At 42.0% G+C, this 26,382-nt stretch overlaps 1 long non-coding RNA gene across 1 annotated transcript in view; it reads left to right on the top strand.

Annotated features, from left to right (window-relative positions):
• The window catches only part of LOC311518913, a 115,304-nt gene that overhangs the window by 63,655 nt on the left and 25,267 nt on the right, over positions 1-26,382 (top strand). The window lies entirely within an intron of this gene.

Here is a 26,382-nt window from a genome sequence, read left to right as displayed (position 1 = left end):
GACTGAGGCCAGTGTTTCAGATATACCATACTTTGCAAAATGTGCCTTCAGTTTCCAGATCACAGCTCTTGCCTGAATATCCTACCCTGTAGTTCACCTCCCAGAAACTGGAGTAGTGATCTATTGAGGCTCTTGGAAGGGTGAGTCACGGCAGCTGAGTGAGCAGTCCTGGTCTGGCTGCCGATTTGCCTCACAATAACAAACATCTGACCCAGGCCATCTTGTATCAAAATCTCTTACATACCATCTTTATCCTCTAGTTCCCACCATTTCCTTATGTCAATCCCTAAGGTTGGATGGAATCAGCATTTACCTTCCCATCCCATCCCAGTCCATCTGTCAAGCCGAGCCTTAGACACCTTTTTATCTTCCTCGAGGGCACCTCAGTGTGGATGGACGCAAGCTGTCTCATCACTCTTAAACTGAATCTCTGAGCTGCACCTACCCTTCTTGGCTCCGCAACCATGTTAACACAACAGGACCAACTGAGTTTGGCATATGTAAGCCTTTTCCTCCAAGAATCTGCGACAGTGGTTGATTAGTAACTCAACAAGCAGCTTCTTCAAAACAAAGCATTATTGATTCTTTAACCCAAAGGAACAAAGCATGCAGAGCAAAGGGTTAAAACCAATAAAGGTCTATAAGTCTATTTCCCCTTACCTAATTCTTAACCTTTCTTGAAAGCTTTTGTAAGTTCCCCTCAGCAAACCCCTATATCTAGCTGGGAGAAGCAGACTGTCCTCCTTGCAGCATGCACTCTCTGTTTCTGTGTCTCCTTGCATTCCTGTCAGTTCTCACTGACACTCCCTGAGAAGACCCCCTTAGGGCACCAACTTCCTCCCTTTTATAGGCCTTGATCCTGTAATGGTTTAGCATCTTCCTTTGATCCTAGGCTGAGCCTTTAGGAAGAGTAAATCATACTTAATTTGGATGGAGCCAGGTAGGAGGTATTCCCCAATAAACAGCTTCCCTATTGTTTCCTCAGGGACTCTTATCTTTGTCATTGTTTTGCCTTTCCTGATTGATTCCTTTAACAACCCTTTTGATTTAACTGTATGCATTTAGGCAGGAGACTATCACACAGGTAAATGGAGGGGCACATGATACCTACAAAGAATACACATAACTCTCTGATTTTCCACACCAACTCATTGGAGCACACACCTCTTAGGAATTAATTGGCTGTGAACCCCCACTCACCCTCTCATTAATGCCAGTTAAAGGCAAATCACTTCAAATGCTCTCATACAAAGAGCTCTCACCTTTCACGTTTACATTTCAGAGTTTAAAACTGGGTTTTATCATGTTTAACCCGAGAAATACTGTCTACATTTAGAGGAAATCCCATGTGATAGGAAGAAAGTCTTTTTGTCCATCTGTCAGTCTCCCCATCGCACTGTGCACACATGGTTTCTGATCCTGGAACATCTTGGTTTTATAGACGGCTCTTAGGAAAGAGAGGTTTCAGAGTAGCAGCCGTGTTAGTCTGTATTCGCAAAAAGAAAAGGAGTACTAGTGGCACCTTAGAGACTAACCAATTTATTTGCATATTTATTTGTAGCTCACGAAAGCTTATGCTCAAATAAATTGGTTAATCTCTAAGGTGCCACTAGTACTCCTTTTCTTCTTAGGAAAGAGAGTTTTCACAAGACATCAGTGATGTGAACCTGCAAGGAGGCTTTTTCTTACAAGGTTTTGAAGTCAAGACAGCAGCACCTTTGTTCTGCTAGAATGGGACTATGGAAGTTAACTTTATGGACATTTAGGGGAATTCTTCCCCACTGGAGATGGCAGAAAGGGGAGGGGGCAGGCCACACATCTTTGGGTTTTGATGTTGCCTAAAACTACTTCTCTTCTTACAAACCAGTCCTGGGTGGCAGAAGTCTAATATGTAGGAGAGGGGTCTTTAACTAAAGTTTCTAGGCTGTTTCCCTTTTGAACAAGAGTCCAAATAGATTCACAAGGAAGCAGCAGAGACTTTGGAGAAATCAGTCTAAAGTGTTTCCTTTTTTGTCTGAGGAGAAAATTTTACAAAAATAATAATGAAGGGGAGCAAAACATATCCTGTGCTTTGCATATTACAAAAGGCACTCAATGTAGGAAAGAAGGGAGCAAAACAGATGACAAGAGCTCTCATTTCACCCCCCCCGCAGGGTGCCAGCTTACTAGTGGTAACCTCATGATCTGCTGATGTCATCCTCACAAAGCAGCTACTTCTGAAGAGGTAGGTTTCCTCAGATTTTACCATCTGAGGAAAATATAGAGGGAAAAAAGCATTTGAAAGAAAAAAATATTTAAGGTGTCTGTGTTTTACCAAAAGCCTTTGTAGGAGGTTATTAACTTCAAAAGACAACTAAATTTATCATAACTTCTCCCCCCCACCTGTGTTTCTGAAAAGAGTGCTTGCTGTGATTGAGCCATCAAGGGCTCCTGGAAGGGTGACCAAGTCCTGAGCTCCCATCTCTGTGTGCCTACTGATTTCTAAACCTTTGTGTAGGAAAGAAGAAGGCGAAATTTCTCCTTTAGTGGTAGATGGGCTCCGAAGGCTAAAATACAATTATTATGCAAACTCTCAACATGTAGGAAACAGGGAGAAAAATCCACCTCTAAGAACCACATTAAGCAAACTTTTTTTTTTTTTAGGCCGTCAAGGCAGCAGAGACTTCAACACATGAAACTTTTTTCATTTTGAACAATGATTCCTGAAATGAAATATGTGCTTTACAAGAGGATTCAGATGAAAATTGATTCCCAGCTCCTGGCTTTGAATCTTACCCAGGACTCCCCCCAGTCCTACCACACCACCAACAACCCTGTGTCTTATTTGGTTCAAGGAATCTCAGATGTTAGTGCTGCAGAACTGGCAGAGGGAACATGCTTCCTTCTCTTCCCTAGCATGGTTCCTAATCTGAATAATATGGGAAGATGTTCAAACCATTTAAAGCACTATGGGTGCAAGAACATTTGGTATTAGAGTATAGCAGAAGATAAGTATTTCAAGTACCTCATGCTGGGCAATAACATGAAAGGGCTCCCTGTTTCTAAAACTAAACTAGCTCTTTATTAAGATAAGGACATACAGAGATAAAGCAACTGCAGGTAGCATATAGGCCATGTGTACACAGACTCTTCCTGGTAGCTCCCTCAAACTCTTCCCTCCTGCAACCTGTTCTCCTCCCTCCAAATTTCAGGCAGGTTGCTATATTTTTCTTTTCTATATTGATCTGTCTTTTGTGCAAGCGTTTGCTGACTTGCTGGCACCAGAATTTGTTAATACATAGCCCACCATAGGAACATAGTGTTTATTACGAGCCCAGTCTGGTCTGTTAGGCCTCATAGTCCTTCAAGTGTGCTGGTCTTTGAACCGGTCTCCAACAACTGGTCTTGCGTTGTTGCTGTTGGTGGGATACTTGCTTCCACTCTGTTGCTGCCTTCATTCTGTTGGGTGGCATTCTGTTGGGCCTGTGTGTGGTTCATATACCTCATTTCTTCTGACTCTCCTACATCAGGCCAGCTTGTGGTTAAGGCACTTTCTATGCCCTCCTAGTCCTGGCCTTGGTCACATGTGTCCAGGTGTGCCAGATGCCTGCCACTACTCCACAGCGGTCTTCAGTTTCATCTTCACTGCTGTTAGGGTGCAGTCCTTTAAATTTTAGAGTTCTAGACACCTGTGTGGCTGCACTTGAAGACCTTAAAGCTGGAGACTGCACTCTGTTGGTCTGGTATAGCAGTCCAGCCAAGTCAACAAGGAGCAGAGCAATTCTACTCTGGGATCAGGCTAAGCTGCACAGGTTGCCAACCCTCCAGGATTGTTCTGGAGTCTCCAGGAATTAAAGATTAATCTTTAATTAAAGATTATGTCATGTGATGAAACCTCTAGAAATACTTCAGCCAAAATTGGCCACTCTATGCACCATCCCTCTGAAGATGGGAGTTGTTATAATCAGAGATCAGTAACCCTGGATCCTGGTTAGACAATAAGACTATTTCTTCTCGGACAAAACTCTTCACTATTCCCCTTCCCCTGAAAGCACCTTCAAAAATAAGCAAGGAAACAAACAAAAAATGGTGATGGTTACTTACACTGCCTTCCCTACATGCCAGCCTCAGTCAGTTCTCGTCACAGCAACTGCCTCTGCCCTGGCTCCTATGAAGCCCAGCAATAGCCTCCTTGGCTCCCGACTTGGTCAAAGCCCCAGCAGTTTCTCAGCAGCTATTGGCTTTCTAGCAGTAGCTCCTGGCTTGGAAAGAGCTCCACAAAGCCATCTCCAATGCCCGGACCAGGGGCCTGGTAATACAGTCTCAACTCAAGTCAGGACAGGGGACTGCAGCAGCAGGCTGGTGTCTTGCTTGGAGTTCACACAAGACTCCCAACCACTCAGCAGCTACTTTCTTTTCTTTTCTTTTCTTTTATTTCCCTCCGCAAAATGGAGCTCACTGCATACTACCTCTGCACCCCAAAATCAGGGTTCTCTCTCCCTGGGAAGTGGAAGTATTTCTCTTCCCCCAGGCATCATGGGAGTTGTGGTGTCCAAGGTGGGACTGCAGCACCCAGGAGACTCCCAATCATTTTACTGTTTGTAACGCCCCTCCTCTATGGTCCTTTGTTGGATTTCCTGGAGCCTCCGATAGACGTGAAACTATTGTTGCATGTTAATACTCCTTTTATTGTTCAAAGAATCACCTGCCTTATACTCTGTAAGGTATGCCCTGAACAGAGTATCTGTCACCAGTAGTGACTTTCCTTTTCCTCACATCACAGCACTGAGGTCTCAACAGGCATTGTAGTCACTTGGGTTCACTCAGCAGTGGATTCTTCCTAATGCTTTCTAATGGCTTGTAATCAGGCTGCACATCAAGCTTGTGCCCAAAGGTGAACTGATGGAATCATTCCCTTGCAAATAACACAGCCAGTAGCTCCTTTTCTATCAATTGCAGCTAGTATTCAAGCCATATGCACACAGACTGACTTCCTGGTGCCTCCTCCAAACTCTTCCCCCCTGCAAACTGTGCTCCTCTCTGCAGGTTCTGTGCATATTCTTACATTAAGTGGTGCCTTATGATGCTCCCAGCCATTCAGATCTGTCTTCCAGTTGCCCAGAACTGTTTTAATATCCCATCGGTGTACTGCTTGCTTGGCTTATCTTCAAGGAACTACTGTTTTTCCCTGCTCTCCTGATACTCTGATAGCACAGACCTGCTTGCACCTGGCAGTGTTTCCTGGCAATGCCACAGCTTGGCACAGAACATCACTTCTAGTCCCAACTCCTTTTTCTTTTTAACAGATGTGCTTATATTCAGCAGACAGTGACACTTCTTTTAAGTATAGGTTTTGCTTCATCGAGCCACTGCTAACAGCCCTCATGAAAACACTGCAATATTAATACTTGGCATGTGTAGAGATTACTATATGTATTACAAAAGCACCTAGACACTTCAACTGAGATTGAGTTCCTGTTGTTCTAGGCACTTTAAAAGCAAATAGTAAGAGACAGAGTTGCACATCTTCAGATTGCTTCATAAACATGAAGAGCTCAGTTGTGCCCCACCTTATGAGGATACAAGGGGGGAGGATAAAGGCATTTCCTCCACACAGGGACGGGCAATTCTAGGTTGAGAACACAGTCACTGCTTCCTGCTACTGCTGCCAGCAAAACTAGATATTTCAAAGGGGACATATAGGGTTAGGAAACTTAACTGGCAAGGGATAGAGGGAAGCACATACTGAAACTGCTGAAAGAGTATTAGAACTATTGCAGTAATGTAGCCCAAGCGGGAGGGAATTTGGCGAAGTCTGACTACCGTGGATTTGCACTGGTGTCGGAGAGAGGAAAATGTGGGAGATAATACTGAACACAACATTAACAGCTATGTGCCCAGTCCTGCTTTCAGTTATTTCAGTGCGAATGCCACGCACCTGGCTCAATGGCTGGGAAATGTGATAGCATCAGCTGTGTGGTGGGAAGGGGGAATACAAGGGTGACCTCTCTGCCTCCCAATTGTCAGGCAGAGGAAGAAGGGAGCTGAGTGGCCCCTGCTCCCCCCATCTTTAATTTAAACCTTTACTCAGGGTTTAGCCTCTCGTGCCATTTTAGCACCAATGGCATTCCTCTGGACTGACAAGGGGTAAATGACGGTAGAGTTCAGCCCTATAGCTTCTATGTCTATAAAATACTAGCTGTGTTTGTGAAACGGGTAGTTAATAAGCCCACTTGTACATATGCCTGAAGTAACCTTAGGTGAAAAATAAGTCAATTAATTAGCATACCATAGATACTTATTGTTAGATGAGAGTGCCGTCCCCTCCTGCAGGGATTCAAGTTAAACAAAATGACTGATAAATTGTTATATTCACACAGTGTTACTCAGTGATATAATCATGGCTTTTGTAAATATTTAGTCAAGAGAGCAATCCAGCTGTTCCCAGCCAGGTTTCATCCAGTGTCAGCCAGTGCTCAGTGCTGCTGATTTATTTCTCATGCTGCTTAAGCCTTGAGTAAGACCACATTTTTATGAGGCTCTAAATACCTGTAATAATAAATAGAGTGATGGTGATAATGACAACAGCAGAACTAATGAGAAGGAAGGGTGTCACCCAGAGTCCAGAACAAGAGCCAGGAACTGGATTTTTGTCATCTTCCAGGGCAAATGTTTAGCTACTCTTTATCCAGACTAACAGCAAGGCAGACCCATTCAATGGTCATCTAAAAGGGACTGGCAGTGAAGCTGAGGAAAGAGCCATTTTTCAGAATGCCAGTGACATGCTGAAGCTCTTGGCTCACTTGTTGACAAGGAGCTATGGTTTCAAAGAGAGCTGTGCGGAGAATGGAAGTTCCATTTTGCAAAGGATTTCAAGTTTTCAGTATTTGTTTTTGTGCCGTTCAAAACAAAACCCCAAAATTTCAACATTCTCTCGCGAAAGAAAATTCCAAAAAAAATGTACTCTTCAGATTGTTCATTTTTTATTTTGACTTTTTTTATTTTATATTGCTCTATATAATATAATAGAAAATAAAAAAAAATTAAAACAATATGTTGTTTCAAAATGAGAAATCAAAATATTGAGTTCCAAAAATGATTGAATGGGACATTTAGACTTTCCGGGGAGTTTTTTCCCTCCTCCTCCATTTTTTTTCTGAAACAAAATTTTGGTGAAATTTCCATTTAGATTTTGATGGAACTGCATTATCTGATGGAAAATGATTCAGTTAAAGTTTTTCCAACCAGCTCTAGTTTAAAGAAATGCTTGGGCAATTGTGATCCCCATTTCCATCTCTCTCAGCTGTTCCACAGTTTTATTTTTTTAATTGTTTATAGGAATTGCTTTTATGAAGGTGCCAATACTTAGTTGTGGAGGAACTCTGCTGTCTATCTGGATATCATTCCTCCATGACTTGGAAGGGATACATTAAAGGTAAATTTAAGAAAAGAAATCATACAAGATTTGAATTGCATTACATGTTCTAGATAGCATGCGTCACCCACAGGGGGAGCTAACAGCTGCTGAGTCTGACTCATTCCCAGCAAAGAATCACCGCAGTCCACTCTTGTGTGCACTGCTTATTGAAGAAAGAGAAACAAATCTATCTATACTACCAGTGTTTGATTTCCAGTGAATTCAGCTTTTTTCCCTGCTGGCAATTTGCACTCTGTTTTGTTGAACAGAAACTCATAAATAGTGTTTTTTTTCTCCAGGAACATGGATATTTTACAAGAGAAACCTGATACTAACTGCAAGGGGACAGTTGCCTAGCATTGCCAGGAGAGGGTTAGATCAATATTCTTCGGTAACCCTTCATAACCTTCCCTGAGCTTGGATCTTAGACTGGGGGAATTCAATGAAGGAAGCAAAGTTTAGGAAATGCCTGAAAACAAATGTAGCCCACTGACACAATGTGGTGAGATCCTCCTGCAACTCTGAAGGCAGAGCAAAAAAGAGACTTTTCATTTGTTTAGTGAATGGAAATTTCTAAGTAAAGAGGAAAAGCTATTTCAAGTAGGCATTAGCATGTCGGTTGGTATTTACAGGCTGATATAAAGGGTGCCTTGAGTATAGGGCCAAATGGATATATACCATGTGAGACTCCAAGGTGACAAAATGTAAGTGGAAATGGTGGTTCAAATATATATTTAATGGGCATGGGCTTAAACTTCCTTTCAGCCAGTGAAGAAAAAATATTTCATGGCTGATAGCACTAGTGGGAAATATGACTTTCAGCAATAAGATTGCTATATGTCACTAAACTAAACTGCTATGAATGAATGAATGAATGACATAGCAAGTATGAAACTACTGGTCCCTTCTGTGTCCATGCCACAGAGGATGTGAGATTCGTACAGACCCCAGCTATAGATCTTGGTACTTTACCTCAGGCTTTAGAGATACATGCTTTTAGTTCCACAGATCCCCAGTGTTGGCCAAGGTGGTGGTTATCACAGTTACATGCAACAATCACGTACCAATGGCCAGCAGCCAACAATGAGCTGCCCTGTCACCCTCCATGTCAAATTTTAAATGCAAAAAACTCCCAACCCAACTTTTTCCCATTGCAATCATACATTTCTAATACATAGAATCATAGAGGAAAAACTTCTCAAACTTTTGTTTCCATCCAATATTTCAGAAGAGTCACATTAGTAGTACTAGTGTTGTTTGTTGTATTGATATGAAGATGTCTTTATGTGGCCTGCTATCTATGGGAATTGCTGGACACTATCAATCAAATTCTGCTCCCATTTACATAGCAGAATTTGGTCTCCTATATATACAATATTTTATATGTATACCATATGTTTGTACATGCACATATGTCCTGTATATAACAATATTCAGTTATACGCCTCTGTATGACTATTTATTATTTGTTAGCACAGACAGTATGCTCAGAGCTGTACAAGACATAGATACAGTCAGTCCCTGCCAGAAGGAGATTATAACACTGACACACATTAGATGCCTGGTGAAGAAGACCTAAGTGATGCTGGCTTAAAAAAGTGATCTGTTTTTTTCTGCTTGTGATGTTTTATGTCTGTGGTTCCTACTTAAAAAGTACATTTTTAGGAGGGATTTGAATGAAGAGATGGTGAGGGCCTGCTGCACTGGGATTGGGAGGTAGTTCCTGGAGGGCTGTAGAGAAGAAGAAGTGGGAAATGGAAATGAATCAAAAGTTGAGGATTGGCGTCACTGGTGGAGCAAAAAGGGCACACTAGAATACAATGAGAAATAAGATCATTATAAAGACTTATGTATGTTTCCATGTGCAGTAAAATCTGCAGTTTCATCTAAACATTGCAACTGGATTTCTTTAAATAAAACTGGTCATTCTAATGACCAATAGTATTTGTAGTTATGCAAGCCCTGAAGGGACACAGGTAGGAAGTAGCCCAGGTCAGTGGATTTTGATTCCCTGTTGGGAGGGCTCCCTGTCCAGGGGTCAACTCACACAGGGCCCTGTGTTGGGATCCACTGGAGAGGATGGGCCTGTGTACCAAACCCCACCACGTAAAAGACTGAGGCACTTTGACCAGGGAAGCAAGGAGCTGGAGGTCAGGCGTGACAAACACTAGGATGGCCAGTGCTCTAAGCACTCTGTTACTCAGATGGCCCTGTGGTATGTTTCCAGGATGTTATGTGTATGAGTGATAAGTCATTGGAACAGCATTCGAAATATAAAATACTTTTATATTGCCATAAATGAATGTGGTGCTTTGGAAACATATAATATTGTACATTCCCTGCCCCAAGGAGTTTGCAATCTATGTAAATCTAGATGTCCGCATTATAAAAAATGTGAATCCAAAATTAGGTTTTTACTAAAAACCTGTAATTTTAAAATGTTGATTGCTTTCTTCCTGAAGAGATGGCCTACTTCAGGGGTTGTCAAACTGGGGGTCAGAACCCCTCAGGGGGTTGCGAGGTTATTACATGGGGGGTTCACGAGCTGTCAGCCTCCACCCCAAACCCCACTTTGCCTCCAGCATTTATAATGGTATTAAATATATAAAAAAGTATTTTTAATTTATTAGGGGGGTTGCACTCAGGGGCTTGCTATGTGAAAGGGGTCACCAGTACAAAAGTTTGAGAACCACTGGCCTACTTGAATAGTAAGAATATTTGCTTCGGGTTACGGCTGAAATGCACTGACAAGAGATACTTTGGGTAATCTTACACAGTGTCTGTCCTTGTTACTTGCTTTAGCACTATTACTAAGGCCCTGGTTATGCCTAAACAGTATCCTATGTATTGTGAGAAGTCTCACTGAAGTCAAGGATTGGGGCCCTTGACTGTAAACTCTTCAGGGCAGGGATACTTGTTTGTTTTATGTTTGTTTGCATAGCACCTTGCACAGTGGGGCCCTGATCTCTGACTGGGGAAACTACGTACTACTACTACCATATAAATAAATAAAAAGAATTACTAATGTACTTGGCTAATGCTCTCACATTCATAAACACTGACCTTCACCCGGATTTTAAAACAGCAAAGCGTTTTTTTAGTGACCATATTATTGGTAAATAGGGTTTTAGGACTGATTTCCTTTATATAGTCAGAATGCCTACTGACAGTAAAGCAGTTTCCCAGTAACAGTGATGTGGTCCGAGTGCTGAAGCTAATTTGTATGGGGATTGTAAAACTAGAAAGGAAGGGCCTTCCAACCATCTTGATGCAAACTGGGAAGAAAGAGAGGAGATGGGCAGAAAATAAGGAGGTGGCAGAACTAGAGGTGTATGGAGATACTGTGCTAGAGCTGCTATTCCGAAGGAGAGCTTCCTTTCATGGCCTGGTATAAAACATAACTCCTTGCATAACTGTGACTGGGCTATGTGGATCCTGCTACTGTGACCTTGGCTAACCCCAGGACAGATGATTGCATTACATTTTTCCTTCTATCTTTCATGTGGAATTGAGTTTGATTTAAACAAGATAACTTTAAGAATGAAGTGACTGTTATGGGTACCAGTAACAACACAGGGACCAAGGTGGAATGCAAGTAGAAGGGAACAGAAGCACAATAGTGTCACAAAGCCCCTCTATGGCTAAAACCAATTAAATGAAAAAAAAAACAAAACCAACCCTAAATATTATAGTGTCCCTATTTTTCCATAGTCTGCTGCCATATAACCACAGGCTGCAATCTTGTAGGCTCTTACAAGAAAAGCAGGGCTAACCCTGATCAGTTCTTAGATGGAAAACTTCCTAGGAAAAGCCCAGTGTGGGTGCTATAGAAAGAATTATTGATGATTCAGTAAGTGCTGCTCTTCCTTCTGAATTAGTACCTGACAATGGTGTTCTGTGGCTGCTGGAAGAGGCAGAATTTCAGATGCCTCTACAACCAAAGCCCTGACCACCTGTAGTTATTAAAGGTCACAGACATATATATATTTTTTGCAGGAATGGGGGCGGGGTGATAACACAGTGTGCTGGTCACATTGCATCATGGTAAACTACATTTTGTATATCTAAATTCCCTGGATGATTCTTTGAATAAGGCATTTGTTCAATTAAGTGTTGTGTAGTATTTGTTGGTGCTGTTTAGTAGTAGCTGCATTCCACCCCAGAGAGAGCTGCATTTTGGTGATAAGTGATCCATAGACATACATAATCTATAATTCTTTGGAGCCCTTTTGGATTTGTAAAAGGTGTTATACAAACCAATGAATAATGTTCACTCACCATTTTTTGTAATATATTCTTAGTTTTTGTTTGAAAATCAAATTTCTTTCCCAAATGATTTTCTTCCTTTACATTTGGCCCACACTGATTTTTTCTTTTCCTAATGGAGCAGAAACCGCGTATCTGGTCAGTTACTTCTTTCTCTCTGCTTTAGCATCATTGAGGACATCAGCAGAAATAGAAACATCTCTAAGGAGTAGTATTCAGTCATTAACTGCAGGGGGAGCTTACATTGTTTTAGTTGGTCTACAAGAGAACTATATATTTGTGTTTAATTTGGTCAGTGGATTGGTCATTATTCCGTAAATATTAAATATCATAATGATCACAATAACTTTAGGAGTGGGAGGATTTTTTTCTGGAGTGCTAAACAATTTTAAGATAGGCCAAATTGTTGGATTAAAGATGGGATGGCTCAGAATCTTCACTCAAAAGTTGAACCACACCCTTTTTGAGTTTTGATGGTCTGCTTTCCTTTTTGCAAGTCTCTGCCTTCCTGGTTTCAGCTGGGATTGGAGGCCAAGTACTACAATAAAAAGTTATTCCTGTGGTATTTTCAGCCCAGCTTCACGCAGTAAGAACCAGAATTCTCATGAGAGAAATTGTTTTTGTCAGAGTATCAAGCTTCATGTATGGCCTGATACTATAAGACACCAAGTGCCCTTCCCTGTTGAGAAAAGGGGAGCTTTGGGCACTCAGCAAATCAGAAGTCACTCAAGTAACTCAGAAAGTTGGTTCACTGAAGATCAAAAAGGTTCAGAGAAGATCACCATTGCAACTTTTGAATTCTGAACCAAACTTCTGAACCTCTTGAGATTCATCCTTTAGTCATGATGAGTCTATACAGTCTATGAAGAGTTAAAAATGTGCTATTTCTTAATGTGATACAGATTATTATTGGCACCAAATTAAAGTGCCGGAATCTTATGATTCCCTCTTCACCTTTACACAACCTTTGCATCACGCTTGAACAGGTTACATAAACATGGTTCACCAGCAGCCTACTGAATTATTCATATATATATATAAAATTAGGATTCCATTTATCCTGAATTTCTGGAATTCATTGATTTTTTTTCAACAGTGTTTAAATTATATTCACTTTTATGGAGACAAATCCGTTGAAGAATTAAACAGCAAAATTTGCTCCAATCTATAAACATGACAGAGGGATGATTTCCACTCATTTGCTAAATATACAGCTCCTTAGTCTGAGACATAAATAAGAATGTTGCCTAAGTAGGTCAGATTTGAGCTGGGGCTCTTCAAAAGACATGAAAGCACCCACCATGAATATATACTTCAAAGACAGAACCCATTTTTTGTGCACATTTTGTTCCTGAGAAGTTTTCCATCTGTTCTAATGTCATGGCTATGCCACAGTGGCATGTCCTCAGACTCTGTATCTCTGGCAACTCACATGCTTTACTTTTTAATGTGGCAGGTAAGGAGATAATTGGAAGACCTTCAGAACCAGTGCAGGGGGAGGAGGAAGGGAGGAATTTTTCAGTACTAAATGGAGATGAAGGATATACCTCTGCTCCTTATTGTTAGATCTAATTTGATTGGATGCTAGAAGCTGAAAGGGGGGAATGTGCATTTTGAAAGGCTTCTCCTGGGGCAAACCTGAAATTAAAAGGCAGGTAATATGTAGAGAGGTCAGTGAAGTTCAGTTCACCCCATTCACTGTGAAAGTGCAGTACCAAATTCAGAATTCTTGATGGATTTAAACACTTTTTTCATCAGCAATAGTCTCACATGATCTGCCTGTCACTTTTTCAAATGATGCCTTTCTGACTTCTTCACGTAGCTCTGAAAGGGGAGGAAGCTTCCTCACTTATATGTCACTCAACCCACCCACCCAGCCACCCACAGTATGTCTGAAGACGGCATTAAAAAAAAATACCCACAAACTCCCACCACCTTGGATTTTAGACAAACCAGAGAAAGAACTTTAAATATCATTATCATACAGCCCTGGTTCTAGATGAAGCAAGGAAGAAACTTTGCCTCAGGGTTATAAAAATCAACATAGTTGTTCTTTTGTTTATTACCTACAAATCAGTATCAATACTACTGTGAGTAAATTATACTTACACAGCATCTTTCATTCCTCAGGATCATACAGTGCTCCGCAAAGTACTGCAACCAACAGGCTGCCTCATAACTGTGTTAGGAGGGTAATATGCTAATGAGACAGTCAGTCCCAGTTCAACAGCCAGCCAATAGAGGGCTCCATAATTGCAGGGTTGGGAAGTGATATCTAGAGTGCAGAGGGGACCTGGCGACAGCATGACAGCAGAAGGAACAGGCTGGAGGGAGCTGGCTGTGGAGAGAAGGCTGGGCAGCTTGGGAGCTGGGCCAAAAGGCTGAGAGTTGGCCTGGGGAGCCCCTTGTTGCTGTCAGGAGGCCAGTGGGAGTGGGCTGTGAACAGGACAGCCACGTGGATGGGCCTGAAAAAGATTACAGCTAACAGACAAGAGGACTCAGCTCAGGCTGGGGGATCTGCAGGCCAGTGTGTGATTGCCTCTCGGAGATGGGTGGCCTGGAGGCTGTATCCCTGCCACCAGGTCTGAAGAGCCCAGCTTCCATACCCTGGTACTGGCTGGACCCAGGGGCTGGTGTAGGCACTGTTGGTTTGATCTTTACTGTAACTGTTAAAATAAATTGTGCCAGTGGATGTGTGCACCTTTCCTTCTCTGGCAGCCCTAGTAAAGGAATTCTCTGTTGTATCCAAAATGTTATACCCCTCAGGGAAACACCAAGGGCTAGAGCCTGTAGAGCCTAAGGCCTGGAGCACCTACAGAACATGACTCTGAGTGTGTGGTACATCCTGCATGCTAGCAGACCTCAGAGTGGACTGGTGTACCATCACACACACACAGTGACACCCTGCGTGGGGTCAGTTGTATGTGTAGATCATGTCACCCATTATTGAAATGCAATAACAGTTTAACAATTTACAGTGACACAATTCAACTGTTTATGATAGGAAAAATGAAGAATAGCTTATCCAGCTGAGACTATGCTTTATATAGGCAGAATGTAATTTTGCATGATAGTAGTGTGACGGGTTCCCCCCAGGATGCCACCTGGAACTGGGGTACCACTGAGCCCTCTGACTCACCAGCTTGGGTGTAAAGCCCTCCAGCCTACACTTTCCCCATCATTCAGACAGGTAGGGACACACCCAGCTGCAGTGACATGCAGGCTCTCTAACCACCAGCTTCCTAGCCTAGTACTGTCCTGCCCTGGTCAAAGCTGGCCAGTATATGGGTTTAATACCCGGTTCCCCCCTTCCTCAATGTGAAGAGAACAATGCACATTTGTGGTGACAAAGCAGAGATTTTCCCCAAGCACTCCAGTCAAAGCTCACTGGTTTGGATTAAAACAGGAAATAAGTTTATTAACTACAAAAGATAGATTTTAAGTGATTATAAGTGATAACAAACAGATCAAAGCAGATTACATAGCAAATAAAAACGCAAGCTAAGCTTAATATACTAAATAGATTGGAAAAAGAAAAGGAGTACTTGTGGCACCTTAGAGACTAACCAATTTATTTGAGCATAAGCTTTCGTGAGCTACAGCTCACTTCATCGGATGCATACTGTGGAAAATACAGAAGATGTTTTTATACACACAAACCATGAAAAAATGGGTGTTTATCACTACAAAAGGTTTTCTCTCCCCCCACCCTACTCTCCTGCTGGTAATAGCTTATCTAAAGTGATCACTCTCCTTACAATGTGTATGATAATCAAGGTGGACCATTTCCAGCACAAATCCAGGGTTTAACAAGAACGTCTGAGGAACGGGGGGGGGGGGGGGTAGGAAAAAACAAGGGGAAATAGGTTACCTTGCATAATGACTTAGCCACTCCCAGTCTCTATTCAAGCCTAAGTTAATTGTAGCCAATTTGCAAATGAATTCCAATTCAGCAGTCTCTCGCTGGAGTCTGGTTTTGAAGTTTTTCTGTTGTAATATTGCAATTTTCATGTCTGTAATCGCGTGACCAGAGAGATTGAAGTGTTCTCCGACTGGTTTATGAATGTTATAATTCTTGACATCTGATTTGTGTCCATTTATTCTTTTATGTAGAGACTGTCCAGTTTGACCAATGTACATGGCAGAGGGGCATTGCTGGCACATGATGGCATATATCACATTGGTAGATGTGCAGATGAATGAGGCTCTGATAATGTGACTGATGTTATTATGCCCTGTGATGGTGTCCCCTGAATAGATATGTGGGCACAGTTGGCAATGGGCTTTGTTGCAAGGATAGGTTCCTGGGTTAGTGGTTCTGTTGTGTGGTATGTGGTTGCTGGTGAATATTCGCTTCAGATTGGGGGGCTGTCTGTAGGCAAGGACTGGCCTGTCTCCCAAGATTTGTGAGAGTGTTGGGTCATCCTTCAGGATAGGTTGTAGATCCTTGATAATGCTAGTGGCTTTCTGTTATTCTCAGCCTGGTCCAGTCCACACAAGAGATCCACTTCCTGGACACTACAGTGCTAATAAACGATGGTCACATAAACACCACCCTATACCGGAAACCTACTGACCGCTATTCCTATCTACATGCCTCCAGCTTTCACCCTGACCACACCACACGATCCATTGTCTACAGCCAAGCTCTGCGATACAACCACATTTGCTCCAACCCCTCAGACAGAGATAAACACCTACAAGATCTCTATCAAGCATTCTTACAACTACAATACCCACCTGCGGAAGTGAAGAAACAGATTGATAGAGCCAGAAGAGTTCCCAGAAGTCACCTACTACAGGAGAGGCCTAAAAAAGAAAATAACAGAACGCCACTAGCCGTCACCTTCAGCCCCCAACTAAAACCCCTCCAACGCATTATCAAGGATCTACAACCTATCCTGAAGGATGACCCAACACTCTCACAAATCTTGGGAGACAGGCCAGTCCTTGCCTATGGACAGCCCCCCAACCTGAAGCGAATACATCACAGGGCCTAATCACATCAGCCACACTATCAGAGGCTCGTTCACCTGCACATCTACCAATGTGATATATGCCAACATGTGCCAGCAATGCCCCTCTGCCATGTACATTGGTCAAACTGGACAGTCTCTACATAAAAGAATAAATGGACACAAATCAGATGTCAAGAATTATAACATTCATAAACCAGTCGGAGAACACTTCAATCTCTCCGGTCACGCGATTACAGACATGAAAATTGCAATATTACAACAGAAAAACTTCAAAACCAGACTCCAGCGAGAGACTGCTGAATTGGAATTCATTTGCAAATTGGCTACAATTAACTTAGGCTTGAATAGAGACTGGGAGTGGCTAAGTCATTATGCAAGGTAACCTATTTCCCCTTGTTTTTTCCTACCCCCCCCCGTTCCTCAGACGTTCTTGTTAAACCCTGGATTTGTGCTGGAAATGGTCCACCTTGATTATCATACACATTGTAAGGAGAGTGATCACTTTAGATAAGCTATTACCAGCAGGATAGTGGGGTGGGGGGAGAGAAAACCTTTTGTAGTGATAAACACCCATTTTTTCATGGTTTGTGTGTATAAAAACATCTTCTGTATTTTCCACAGTATGCATCCGATGAAGTGAGCTGTAGCTCACGAAAGCTTATGCTCAAATAAATTGGTTAGTCTCTAAGGTGCCACAAGTACTCCTTTTCTTTTTGCGAATACAGACTAACACGGCTGTTACTCTGAAACCTGTAAATAGATTGGATATGAATTAGCAGATTCTCATTCTGAAATGATACAAGCAGGCTGCAGATCCTTAAGGCACAAGCTGCATTAGCTTTACTATTTGGATTTCTCAGGAATTCATACACACTCTAGAAATCCCTTTAGCCTGGGTCCAGCACTTCCCCCAGTTCAGTCTTTGTTCCTCAGTTGTTTCCAGGAGTCTTCTCGTGTGGGGAATGAAGAACCCCAGATAACCTCACTCCCTGCCTTATATAGTTTTAGCATATGGCAGGAACCCTTTGTTTAAAAACTTGGTTCCCTGACCAGTTTGTGGAAAAATACTGACATCCCAAGATGGAGTCCAGCGTCATGTGGCCTGATCACATGTCCTTGTAGAGTCATAGCATCCATCACTTACAGGCTGTTTGGAGCATTCTCAGGAAGGCTCACCAGGTGGGAGATAAGCTTTTCCAAAGGCCTATTGTTTTCCCTAATGACTCATTGCCCTGAATAGGCCCTTCCCAACCAGCTATGTAGACTGAAAGCCTCTTGTCTAGTGGGCATTACCCAGGTGTATCTACATTTGAAATACAGATACATAGTCAATATTCAAAACTTCAGATACAAAAATGATACATGTGTACAAATAGGATAATCATATTCAGCAACTTTTTCAATGACATCTCACATGACTTATCTTGTACAAAATGCATCATAATTGTGTAATAATCATATCATGATAATATTACTGTGATGAATATGGGGTGCAGTGTCACAAGTAGCCTTTGTCCAACATTGTTCATGTGACAGGACACTGCTTGCTGTTAGTGTGTGTGTGCACACGTGTGAACATTTTATGTGTTTGTTTGTTTTGCTGACCAGCAGACACTTCCTCTTGGGGCTTTTAGTTTTTTGGTGTGTCTTGAAGTTATTTGTAAACATGCAAGTCCTATTCAGTGGCAAAAAGCATACTGGTTAAAGTATAGGTTTAAGAGGCTCTGGCCCCATTTCTGGACCCTTTATGCTGTGTTGTGTTGCATAGAGGCTGGAAAGGAGCTGAATTTCCCAACACTGGAATTTACCTGGATTCCCCAGGCAGAGAGCTGACTTAATGGCCCTACACTGGGCCTCTTCAGAGCCTTCAGTCAGGCCAGGCAGGTAGGAGGAGATATTGCAGGAGAGAGGGTGTGTGGACAAAGTGCTCTGTGCTCTGGCTATTCTGGGCTCCACAGTTGCAGCCCAGCATAAGTTAGAGAAATCAGCTCCTTGTGTACCCAGGATCCCAGAGGTACAAAGGTGACCATCTTTACCTCCCCACAGCCTCCTGGCCTGTTCTTCCTGAGAGGTGCACCTTGGCATCTGGGCATCTGTATTTTTAAGAGGACTTTGTGGTGTAGGGAGAGAGGCTTCTTCTCTCAACAGAGCAAAAGACTTTATTTTCGGGTGTAGTGGGGGGTGGTGGTGGTTAGTAATCTCCTGCTATAAAGGATTGAGTTGAACAGCAAGGGGAAGCAATTGTCTGGTAGAAGTTAGGCAAAGCTAGATGATACAGGAGCAGCAGCAAGGTGTAGGTCAATCATGTGAATGCTGTGTATCCTGTAAATGAGCAGAATATGGGAACTTTTCAAACTGTGTCATTCATTTTCTTCTTCCTTTTTTTTGCCCATTTTTTCTCTTGTTTTTTTTTTTAAACTACAGAGAAGTTCGTGTGTGCCCTCAGCTTCTGCTGGGTCAAACTCTCATCTCACTGAAATCAATGGCACAACTCCCACTGACTCTAGTGGAGGCTAGATCGGGCCTCCTTGTTTTGTTGGGAGTTGAGGGTTCTCAGCAGCTCACAGGAGTGCTCAGCACCTACCTGGAAGAACTGAGTCCATAATCCTTTCCTGGTTCTTCATTCAGATCTCTTCCAGAATGCATGATCCCTTCCAAACATAAACTCCAAAAAATAAAATAATTTCAAACATCGGAGACACTACGATTTAAAAATTGCCCACAGTGCTGTGCATTGTAATGACCATTGCTACAGTAATTATGAGGTTTGTTATTTTAATACACACTCAAAACCTGTTGCCCACCCATCTGAGTGGCCACTGGGCCAGTGAGATCTGAGATGCCCAGAATGCATTCTAAGGTGGCAGGGGGAAGGATGGGTGGTACTAGTGCAGAGTGAATTGCTTTTCTCATCCAGACGACTGGTATCAGCATAGATACAAGAGGCCACTTCAGTTTCTTCTTTTTTCCTGCAGCTCCTCCAAATGTTGCAGCTGCTGGGGAAGCAATAAAATAAGAACTTCGCTTCTTCTTAGCACTTGTTGTATACTCTAAGTACAGCCCTGTTGATTATACATCAGTTTGATGGACTAACTGTAGCGGAGTAATTAAAGCACAGAGAACATTCTGGAGTACTTAGTGCCAGTTGCTGTCTGTTTAATCCCCCTGAGTTCTGCAATAAATAGAACTCTAAGTTTAATTAATATCCATCTGGCTGGCTATCCATTGAGGGGATGCTGGGTGGACCTTAGAGATCAGATGTTTTTGGTTGCTCTTACTGCCATTGATGACACAGTCTGCAGCCTTGCTGCATAAGTGCAGAGTCCTGAATGACTGGTGGTGGAGAGGCTCTGTGTATAGAATGGACAGGCTAGGAGAGGAGGGGAGGCTGTGCTTACCATCCCTGGGAATGCAGGTCCATGGGCAATTTTTAAAACACATGGAGGTGCACAGAAAGAGAGACTAAGTAAAGGAACAGCTTCTTTCCTGAAATCTCTGTTTTTATTTCTGGATTTTGGAAATAAGTCTTTTTCATGCCCATATGTTACCAGGGCCAGAGCTGTCTCTTCTGAGCAGTTGTTCTCAACCAGGGGTATGTGTACCCCTGGGGGTACGCAGAGGTCTTCCAGGGGGTACATCAACTCGTCTAGTTTTACAACAGGGTACATAAAAACATTAGCAAAGTCAGTACAAACAAACATTTCATACAGACAAAATGAGAAAGCAAGCAATTTTTCAGTAAGAGTGTGCTGTGACACTTTGTATTTTTATTTCTGATTTTGTAAGCAAGTAGTTTTTAAGAGAGGTGAAACTTGGGGTACACAAGACAAATCAGACTCCTGAAAGGGGTACAGTAGTCTGAAAAGTTTGAGAGCCACTTCACTAGAGCTCCTCATGCGATCAACCAGGACTACATGAAGACAGCAGGGTAGTCAGTGGGGACCGAATTCAGGATCGTCAGCCTCTACCACTTGAGATGAAGGAGAACTACTCTAGCTCAGTGAAAGCAGCAAGCTGTGTAGTTGCTGGGGCCACAGTGTATTACCTTGGGGAAGGGAATGGAAGAATGTTGTGGAAGAGGAGAAAGCATGGGGTAAGAAGTGGTCACTTTGACGGGCAGTGTGGAGAGAAGGAGATGAAGGACCTCTCTTGCTTCCCATCTTTTCCTTCTCCCTCCTGTCTCACCTCTTCTTTTCCCAGCTGTGATATACCTGCCTCTTCTTTGCCTCTTTCTTGTGCCCCATTTTTGTGCCTCTTCTTTCCCTCTGCTTTTTTTTTCCTGGCCAGCCTTTCTCTTTGGTTTAGATACTTTGGTATGGCAACTTAAACTTCCCACTTCAGGGCGTAAGATGATGGATTGCCTGTGATCTCCCCCCACTGCATATGCATAGCACTGTGTAATAGGCCCATGTGTATTAAGTGTTTTTTCTTCTTCTGAAGCATTAGGGACTTGCCAATGGCAGAAATAGGACACTATATTAAGCAGACTAATGCTCTGATTGTGTTTGAGTCTTATTTTCTATGGTTTATAAGTTTGAAAAAGTCCTTTAGTTTAAAAATCCTTCTCTTATAGATACCCTGATACAGCCCTCATTTTGCTGTGGGAACAGGATCTCTACCTGGCCAAGCAAGGGATGGGTGGACAAATTGTGGTGGGTGCAGAAGTAAGTGGATTTAATAAGGAAACAATGGTATCAGCTAGATGACCCTGGGGTGGGGCTATGTGACACAATGGATTAACCCACTGGAGACAGATTGCAAAAGATTAACTGCAACACTTTGCTCCTGTAGAGCAGCTATTTATAGGTTTCTCTACTGCAATCTCTCTAGACCAGTGGTTTTCAACCTTTTTTCATTTGCGGACCCCTAAAAAATTTCAAATGGATGTGCGGACCCCATTGGAAATCTTAGACATAGGCTGTGGATCCCCTGGGGGGTCTATGAACTCCAGGTTGAAAAACACTGCTTTAGAATGTCTGATATTTAATTTCTCCTGTAGCACTTACATACGCCACCTCCTGGCCAAGCAAGGTGCTGCAATGTCATACACACAACGTCCTGTCTGCACTCTTGGAACACATATGTCGTTATGAATTTCCAGGCCTTGTCTAGTCGTTGTGCCAATATGTCAAAGCTGACTGTGTCAGCTCTTCTAGACTGAAATAAGCAGCTTTTTGGTATTAAACTTTTGATTTCTTAATGCTTACTGCTATATGCTGTGTGCATCTACAGTACATGGAGATGTGTTACTTATTTCAATTTTGGCTGATTTTCTTTATTGCAAACAAGATGTTGGCCCCATGCACAATCAGTGACCAAAAGAGACCAAAACAGAGGTGTGATGCTCTTACACAGTGCAAGTTTTATCTCTGATGCATATTTAATTTGTTTGCTTTTTAAAGTTGTTTTGCTTTCTTCACTCTCAGACTTATCCCAATTTTCACATTACTGCTGCATGGCCCCTGCTTTTCGTAACTGTGTTGTGAGAACCCCGCTTGAGTAGTGGTGTTGGGAAGATATAAAGTCCATTTTTTGGCTTCAGTATGTACATTATTTTAACTTAAGCCCATCTCCTATTATAACAGAGAATCAGGGGTTAAGTTTGGGAACCTTTGGGGAAAAGTCTCTATAAAAATACAACTGTAAGCAAGTGGCAGTCCCACCCTGCTACTTACTCCACACCTGCACACATATAAAAGGGTCCAAACCTAACCTCTTCCAGAGGATTTCCTTATTTCACAACAAATATAACAACAAAAGTAAACTTCCTGCCACAGTTGGTTCCTGAGTATGGCTTGTTTCCAGGATTGCTCTCTGTAGGACCCCTTTATCTCTTCCCCTAGTTACCTCCACCTCAGGGAAAAGCTCAGACCTTTTTATAACCTGGATTGGATCTCATAGAACCTGAAGCACATTTGTGCATATCTCGGAAGGGTCCTAGAATTCTTGTATAGAACTGATGACAAAGTGTTTTCCAGGAGGCATTACTTTTTAAATATGTAAAACATCCTGGAGAGCTTAAGTCTTCACAGCAGAGAGAAGCGGAAAGTAGCAGCTATATGCACATAATGTGACTACTTGTTTGAGGATCAGGCTGGGTAACATGTTAGAGAGGAAAAAGAACAAGGTAGTGGGTAAGACAAGTTTTGGTTAGGAACAACAGAGCAGTGAGTCTTAAACAGTTAATCCTTTTCTAGTGTTGTCAGTTATAAATACCACTTCTTTCTAAGGATAGATTTTTTTTCTTTATCTAATTTGGCTTTTTTCCCCACTGTTAAATGTTCCGGGTCAGATGGCACTTCTTTGGGCTTTAGAAAATTGGTAAGAATTAATTACTCTGTAATTAAATTGATGGGGAAAGACGTACAGAAATGTTAGGAGAATTACATCGTCAAAGTGAACAAAAATGAAACAGTTTACTTTGATTTCTCTTTTTACAGTCTGCAAGCTGACAGATTTCTGACCATCAAGTTCAAGTTTAGACCAAGTGTACAGGGAAAAAGTTTGAAGTGTTGTAATGCTGCCTACTGTGATTTGTATGAACATTTGGGATCCCCTGGAGAGGACTGTAATCCAGGGTTCCTTGCTTGTACAAGAAAGACTCAGAACAATATAATATTGATAAAAAAATCCTTAATTAGATTTGCATGCACAATTTTTGAAATGTGAAGAAAACACTTTATCCAGTAGGCTACAGATTTTGTTTGCACTCTCTGGGACTATATATATTTTGAATTATCTACAGGAGGACTCCCCCGTATTGGGTTCCTTCAACATAATAATATATTGACAACTAAAAGGAGCATTAATAATAAAAATGGATTAAAAGGCTATAAAATTCAAACCATATGGTTTCCTTCGTTCATGCAAAGTAGACTTAATGTTTTGTGTATTTTCCTTCAATAAAAAAGTGAGATGGAAGACGACATTTTGGCTATTAGATTGTCATTAAATGGGACAACTATTAAATAATTCTGTGTATAAATTGATTACATCTGTGTGCACAAAGTTCATGACCTCCTCAGAAGGGCAATGGAAGGCCTATGCCTCACTGAAGTTCCACGTAAACCCTCAATTTTGCATGTAAGAATAAAGTTTCAGAGCTTGGTATTGTCTGGCAACATCCCACCTTCCCCTTTAAATTTGGCCTTGCTAAGAGTGGAATGGTAGCTTAAGCCACTGCCTAGATTCTCAATAGAGTCTCACTCAGATTTATACAAACATATCCACTTTCCTCATGTTTCTGTGGAAGAAAGAAAAGTGCCACATTTTAACTATTTCCAAGAAATGCCTGAAGAATCAACAACAAAAAGAACAAAGTACACAGGAGTATATACTCCAAATTTGAGACATTGTCTCTTGACTGCTACAGTAATTATCTGCTCTAAGGATGATATCTGAATGCCAGGCATTTAGTGCAGGTACAAACCCTGGCTTTATTTGCCATTCCCTACCCATTGTAATCATTTTATCTTCTCTGAATGGACAAGAAGGAAGGTTCATGTGATCAAAGAGGGCATTAACTAACATCAGTAATGTCAGTGGGCCTGATTTTGTCAGGTACTGAGCTCCCATTAATTTTAATAAGTAGCAGCCGAAGCTCCATACCTTGCAGGAGCAGGCCTTAGGGTAAGTCTATACTGCAATTAGAAACCGTGGCTGGCCCAAGCCCGCTGACTCGGGCTTGTGGGGCTTGCGCTAAGAGGCTATTTAACTGTGATGTAGACATTTAGGCTTGGGCTGGAGGCTGGGCTCTGGGACCCTGTGAGGTGGGAGTGTTCCAGAGCTTGGGCTGCAGCCTGAGCCCCGACATCTAAACCGCAATTAAACAGCCCTTAGGCCTGAGCCCCACAATACTGAGTCAGCTGGCACGGGCCAGCTGAGAGTGTCTAATTCCAGTGTAGACATTTAGACCCTTAGAGAATGATTAATGTATTGCCCTAAGGAAATTAAAAGTTATACATTGATTTCACTATTATTGTTTATTACTTCTGAGTACCCCAAAATGTTTAAGGCTCATTACAAAAACAGAAGAAGACACAGCCCTTGTGCTGTCTAAAGTTTGGCCATGACACAACAAGTGTGGGTAACAGATGAGTGAAAGGCAAGAAAGGGGACATTCAAGGGCTACCATGGTAAGATCACATGATTGCTCATTTAAGGCATGTGCATACTTTGATGGTTCCAATAAATCTGTTTTGTAACTGTGTGAGCATATTAACTCACTTTTGTTGTAGGCAACACAGTCGAAAGAAGTTTTTAGGAAGGGCTAGAATAAGGAGATGGCCTTGGAGATGGCACTCTCTGACTAGAGCCAGCATGGAAGAAATAGAGCTAGGAAATAGGGTCTTGAAAATAAGGACAAGAAAGGTGAACTTGATACACTGTGATATGCAGCTGGGTACATGTTGCATATATATTGAATGTATACCTAGACTCATGCCTCTAACCCTAACCCTAACCCTTCCTCAGGGACCCCAATGAAATGTTAAGGATCGGTGATGATGGACTCCAAAGAGATCCCTCTCTTTGTCCAGAAGAAGAGTAGTTGCAGTGTGAGGATCTGAGGATTGGGAGGTGGACATGGATAGTTCCCCTAGAAAGAATATGACAGTCTATGGACTTGCATGTGTCTCAAAACTCAAATTGATGGCTAAACCAAGAGCAAGACAGAGGACTGTCTGTCCTTTCTGGACAGAACTCTGTCTTGTAACCCAAGTACAATGCTGAGGTACCTCAATGAGGAGAGATTTACAAATGCCTGCACAATTAAGAAAGCTCAGGTGAGGTATTGGTGGTGTATTGTGTCTTTCCTATTAGTCATTTACCTATGTTTTCCTCCTGAGTATCTGCCCTCTCCAGTTCATTCTGTTAGGCAGAAGCACAGTTAACGCCAGATATTGTTTTTTTTTTTTATTTGTTGCCTTAGGAAACAGAAGTTGCACATGGAAGAAAATTAAAGGCCAACCTGGAAGAAGCAAAAAAAAAAAAAAAAAAATTTATAATGTTCTGGCCAAAAGAAAAGGAAAATCAGATTTATTTATACACATCGGTTGGTCTCCAGTTATTTCCTTAAAGGTGAAATGAAAGGCTCTACACCAGCTGAAGATCTGGCTCCTATAGTTTTAACTGCTGACAGTCGTCGTTTTTAAGCTTAGATGTATAATGTGTTACTGATCTTGGTTCTCAAACTTTTTGAAACCTAGTGGAAAAAATGTCCTTGAAATTCTATCTTGAAAATACTAGGAACACAGCCAGAGAAAATGCTCAGCACCAGGTATTCTCTTTCTTTGGAATAACTATCAGTGTAATGATGTCTAGTAATGTCAACAGAGTGTTGCAAAGGAGATTATTAGTGAGCTTTTTCACCTGAAGAGCAGCAGTTCAAATCGAGCCCAAGTTGCTAGCTACAGAGAGTTGTTGTCATTTATGAAAGAATGGTCTCATTCCAGTTCATAGCAGATAGCAATCTACATTCCACATCCATTTTCACAAATAGCACCTTCGTCTGAATCCAGGGATTGAATGGGCATCATGTCTCAATTACGCTGTCATCTAGAGAGGTGGTCACTCCATAGCACAGTCTAATATTGGTGGGGAAGCCTGTAATGTAATCTTTGTCAAACCTTTTCTGTATGTAAAAGGAAGACTCCAACGTTACCAATTCAGTGTCTTTCCCCACGATGAAGTTCATTCATAAATATCTTGCAACCTTTGGTAAACCACTACCACCAAAAAAAG

Source organism: Lepidochelys olivacea (genome assembly GCF_965140295.1).
Source record: "Lepidochelys olivacea isolate rLepOli2 genome assembly, chromosome: 3".
Classification (NCBI taxonomy): domain Eukaryota; kingdom Metazoa; phylum Chordata; order Testudines; family Cheloniidae; genus Lepidochelys; species Lepidochelys olivacea.
This window is presented reverse-complemented; position numbering and strand designations above follow the sequence as displayed.